Source organism: Alligator sinensis, unplaced genomic scaffold (assembly GCF_000455745.1).
Source record: "Alligator sinensis unplaced genomic scaffold, ASM45574v1 scaffold620_1, whole genome shotgun sequence".
NCBI lineage: Eukaryota > Metazoa > Chordata > Crocodylia > Alligatoridae > Alligator > Alligator sinensis.
Genome location: NW_005842260.1, coordinates 948045 through 954044, shown reverse-complemented (window position 1 = coordinate 954044; position 6000 = coordinate 948045).

The window sequence follows — 6000 nt, the reverse complement described above, 5'->3', positions numbered from 1 at the left end:
TATTCAATATCTTCATCAGCGATTTGGACAAGGGCGTGGAGAGCACCCTCTCCAAGTTCGCTGATGATACCAAGTTATGGGGCAGAGTTAGTACACTGGAGGGCAAGGAGCAGATTCAGGCTGACCTGGACAGGTTGGATCAATGGGCAGAGAGAAATAGGATGCAATTTAATAACGATAAATGTAAGGTACTCCATCTGGGAAGGAGGAACCCCCAGCACACCTATAGGTTAGGGAGTGTCCTTCTCAGAAGCTTGGAGGCAGAGAGGGATCTTGGAGTCATAATTGACTCCAAGATGAACATGAGCTGGCAGTGTAACGAGGCCATCAACAAGGCCAATCACACGTTGTCATGCATTAGCAGGTGCATGACTAATAGAACAAAGGAGGTCATGCTCCCCCTCTATGCAGCACTGGTCAGGCCGCAGTTGGAGTACTGTGTCCAATTTTGGGCACCACACTTCAAGAGGGACACGGGGAATCTCGAGAGGGTCCAGAGGAGGGCCACTCACATGATTAGTGGCCTTCATGATAAACCCTACAGGGAGAGGTTGAGAGAGCTGAATCTCTTCAGCCTTCACAAGAGATGGCTGAGGGGAGATCTTATGGCTGCCTATAAATTTATTACAGGAGGTCAACGGGGAATAGGGGAAGAGCTGTTTACTAAGGCGCCCCAGGGAATGACTAGGAACAATGGGTGTAAACTAGTTGGGAGTGGATTTAGGTTATATATTAGGAAGAATTTTTTCACAGTAAGGGTGGCAAGGATCTGGAATGGGCTTCCAAGAGAGGTGGTGCTATTACCTAGTTGATGGTCTTCAAGAGGAGACTAGATAGTCACCTGGCTGGGGTCATCTGACCTCGGTCCTCTTTCCTGCCAGGAGCAGGGGGTCGGAGATGATGATCCATTGTGGTCCCTTCCGACTCTACAATCTATGAATCTATAAATCACAAACTCAGTTTGAGTCTCCAGCGTGATGCAGATGTATAAAAGGGAAATGTGGTTTTGGGATGCATCAATAGAAACAATACACAGGAGGTGATAGTGCCTCTCTACTCAGCACCAATAAAGGTCTTGGAAAGCAAATGATACGAGGAGAAGCTGAAGGAACTAGGTATGGGGGAGAGGGGTTGCCTTCCCGTGTAGCAGGAGGCATGGCCCTCTTCCTGGGATCTTTGGAACATATAGTAACAACCTTTACAGCAGTTGTAAGCCGCCCCAGGGTGCACCTGCAAGGCTGGCATTTTTCCAGTGTGTCTGGCCAGACAACTCTGCCACCACCTACATTTGCTCTATCTGCCTAGGGTCCCACTCCAGGTCCACAATATGGGAACCTGAGCTGCCCTCACAGCATGGCAGGGAAGCCACTCAAACCTCAGGTGCCCTGCTCCTGTATGCTCCCTGTTTTGCCAAAACTCAAATCCCCAGCTGGTGCCACAAACGCTGCTTGGGCTGCTAATGGGGATTGTGCAGAGCCCAGAAGAAATGTAAACAAAATAAAAACTTATCTGTGGATTTTGTTCTGTTGTCCTGAGGCAGCAGCTCTGTTGTTTGCCCCTTCTTCCTCAAGTTCTCCTTCAGACAGCTCTGGTTGCCTGCTGCTTGTCCTCCCTTCCCCTCTTTTTCTCCCCAGCATCTCTGCTCTAGTTCAGCATTGTCTCCTGACCTCCTGGCCAGCTGACCCAGTCACTGCTTTTGCCTGGCAACCCAGTGCCCAGCTGATAAGGTGTTTTGAGTGCTAGGAAGGAAAACACCTAGCTCTCCATGAGATGCACACCCACAGCCCCCACCCCCTACCCCCAATGGAGGATCCTAAGGGGAGGGAAGGGTAGGGGAGAGGAGCACCCTGGGGAGGCAAGGGCCAGGAAAGTCCAAGCTAGGTTTGGAGTACTCTACCCCTGCCCTCCTTCTAGTAATGGGGTTAGACAATGAATTTGTATAGGACAGTTTGGATAGGGATGGTCCTGCCTTAGATAGGGGGTATACTAGATGACCTATAGAGGTTCCTTCCAGCTCTACTTCCCTGTGATTCTATAAATATATGCCAGAAATTAGTAAAAACAATTTCTATCCATTACAGGATAGAAAGTAACTAGTGAAAGTAACTCAACACAGGATCCACAAGAAGTTGAACAATGAACAGGCCTGGCTCCCTAGCTGCTCATTCTCAGTTACTTACTAAACAGAAATATTTTTTTTTCTTCATTCTGCATTTCAAAACCAAGGCATATATTCTACTCTGGGACATGTTTTCTATGAGAAAATATGTATTTGACAATGCATTTGCTCACTCCTGATTAAGGGTAGATTTTATAAAAATCTTAACTCAAAAACAGCCTCTACCAATAATCGTCCTAATCCTCAACAGTATATCCGGGAATAGACCTGCAAAAGGTCAGCCGAGTGTTTTTATACTGGTTGGTAGGGACTCTGGGAGACTAGGCTTTAGAATGGACTGATTTCGTCTTGGAAGACAATCCATGATCTGCCAGGTATGAAGTCCATCCCTTTTATTTATTGGTCAAGGAGGTGTCATTGCAAGTAAGTATCCTTTGACTATTGTAGTCATCTAAAAAATGTAAAGCACTCTGAACAGCTCTTTCGTATGGCTGTCACCAAAATATAAAAGACAAGCTTATATAGGAACTGTAAGGAGGATGAGGTGATGTCAAGACAGACATGGTTTGAAGCCTGAATCCACCCTTGAATCCATCATTTTTTAACTATAGTACTGGTGCAGAGCCTTGCGTGGGACAAACATACTTTTACCAAAAAAGTAAATAAGAGGGAGAATTCAGTGGGACTTAACCAAAACTAACTAATTACAGGAAGGTCACTTCAAGAAGGGGCAGCATATAGACACTGGTCTGTCACACTGCCACTGTTAGTAAGAAGGAACTGAAGGATGATTGTGAGCTTTCTGTCCCTTGTACTGTAGGATGGTGACATGTATGGTGCTGGCATAGCTCAACAGACACTCCTATTCAGATAAAAGAATCTGGTCTCCCACAAGGCACACGTTTCCTGAGTGAGATGCAGATGGACACCTATTTAAAAAAGAAGTAACAAAACAAGTGCCATTTACTATGACTTGACCGTTACTTTTTGATGTCTTGAGAGTTACTTTTCAGTTTCAGTCTCTGGAGATTCTTAAAAACTGAAGAATCAAAACTTTGTTCCTGCCTTGCTTTGACTGGATCAAATTCTGCGCTTATATCTGTAGGTGTAAGTCACTGCAGGATTTGGCCAGAAAAAACAAAAGAAATGTACTATTATGGAGCTGTTTTAATTTTATGGTCTACTACTTCATTAATTTTCAGTTTTCATAAGCACATTTTTGTTTCTACCCCAATTCTATACAATAGTATTCAAAGCTCCATACATGTCACATTATGAATATTACTTCAATCTTTCAAAAATATTGCATTGAAGGGTTTGTTTTTTCATTTAGATAATGTGCATACTTTCGTGTTTCAAATTAAAATTAATATACTCAAAGAATTTCTAGATCGCCAGGGAAAATGATTAAATTACATGCCTCCATGCTGTTGATCCTTCCTAGATGTTTAAACAGCATTCAGTATTTCTTTTTACTTTTTAAAGTGTTTATTTTAATAGCAAGGAAAAATAAATGGATTGAAAATGAAAGGAGATTTTTGCAATGGGAACACACTTTGCCAACATTAACTGATAACAGTACTGTTTTAAAAAACAGTTTATTCTGTATATTACTAAATTATATCTATCTACTGTGGTATCCAAGATAACCATTTTCCTTTTTCCTGCTCACATAAACTGTTTTGTTTTGATGAAAACTATTAATGAATGGAACATAAAAGAAAAAGTTGTTTCATGTCAGTTAGTAGGATTTACACCCCTAACCTAAACTTGTTATTAATTAAAATCAACAAATAATTGTAACCTCTGAGGACCTCAGATAAACCAGTTCATATATGGCTATATATGTGTTAGGTATTTTTTTATATTTAGACGTATGATTTTTGTTGCACCTAAATTATTCTACATACCTTTTTTCATAAATATGGAAGTGTATGTCTTAAATATAGATGTTGTACAATTACATAAGAACTAGAAAGGGTTACTCTTTATACCCCATTGAGTAGCACCTCATTTTACCAATGATCCTATTGACATGGATGGTACTATTTACTGACTATGGCACTACTCATTGTGAACAAAGGGATCAGCACTTGGGCTAATAATTGATGTTACATTTAAAAGGTATGCATGTGTATCCTATGTAATAGGCTAAAACATGTCTTCTGTGAGAAAAAATTGTTGTGAGCCAGGAAATTTTGAATCAATAAATTCTTGGCAGATATGCTTTCAAGGAGTAGGTGTTTTTGTGAATGAGAAAGTGCTTTTAAGGAATAAGCCCTTCCAGCCTAATACTCTACAGGTCTGCGGGTTTCTCCACGTGATTTTTTGTGATAATTTCTGAAGGGCAAGGAATTTGGATGAGTTTTCAGTGCCTCTGCAGTTCTTATGGGTGAATATTTAATCTATAATGTCCTTGTCTCACATATTTAACAAAAGATATTTCATTCTGTAGGGGGGCAAGGGGAGATCAGTGTCGAATACTGCTGAGGGAAATAGTAATGGTGTCTTCTGCTTCAAACTAGTGTTTTGAGAAGGAAAATGCCAGAGAAAGAAATTTTGCCCCCAAATCCCATACACTGACTCATCCCATCATACATTTACTTCTTACCATGACCATGGTAGCTGACATACCAAAAAAGCGAGTCTTCACTTTGTATAAAAAATAGAGGGAGGTGGGGATGTTGAATCTTAAATTCAAAATCTGTCAAAGCTGCCTTATTCTTAAAGATGTTCTGACATGTTTCCAATTTAAGGATTTGCAGAGACACAATGGTATTCTAACCCCCTTTCTCTATTTAGATAGGCCTTCAACAAAACTTCTTTAAAAAGTACAATCATAAACATGACACCTTAACCTGCTCTTCTGAAGAAAAATAAGCAGAAGAAAAATAAATCCTTAATGCTATCATTTGGGAAGAGAGATGAAAACCTAATTTTTAATTCTTCTAGAATTATTTATATCTATAATTGCATTTTCTCATGGACATTTCTTCATTTGTCCAAAAAGATAAAGAAACATGGAGGCAAATACTAATTAAAAAAAAAAAAAAAAGAAGAAAAAGGCAGGAGTCATGAGGTTTTGCTTTTAGGGGTAAAGAACACTTCATAAAGATTCACCTTCATAGCACTGCAGTTAATTGAAAATCCACTAGTACAATACCTTTACAGGTCATTGTAATGTGGTTTGCAAAAGTCGAAGCCCATTCCAAATGTCAACACAAATGTTATGAATTGCTTTAGGGTACTTAAAAACCACTAAGTCCATGCAGGTTTGATTCTGTTTCATCAAACTTCATTCAATTCTAGCAAAAATATAATTTTAACTTTTATATGTAAAAGGTATCTTTAGATTATTTGTTAAATGCCAGCTGAATTGTGTATTACGTTGTAATAAGTTCTATTTATTTTTAGATTTTATAATCCTATTTATTTTCAACAGCATTATTGTATATCAGCAAAACAAGTCAAATTCCCTTTTCCAGCCAAATTGATGTAATATATATTTGCTGCACCATAATTAAATGTCTCCTTTCCTCCTTATTGAGCCTCAATACTTTTGCTGCTCTCAATGCACTTGCATTAATGTGATTCTTAGCTGCATCTCACAGTAACAGTTTTGTTCCATATTCTTGAAGAATGGCCTTGTGGAATTTAGCAGTTTTAATATATGGGAATACTAATAGAGTTATTTCCAGGATGTGTGTAGACTGGAAATAAGAGACTCAGTCATCTGGCCGGTGCATTTTAAATTCGGCAATCTTTCTGCTCAATTGAGACCAGCAGATTGTTGAACATTCATGGGTCAGAACTTTTTATTAGGAGACTCTGGTCTTATATTCCGCCTTAAAACAATTCATCATTGCCCTTTCCCTTTGATG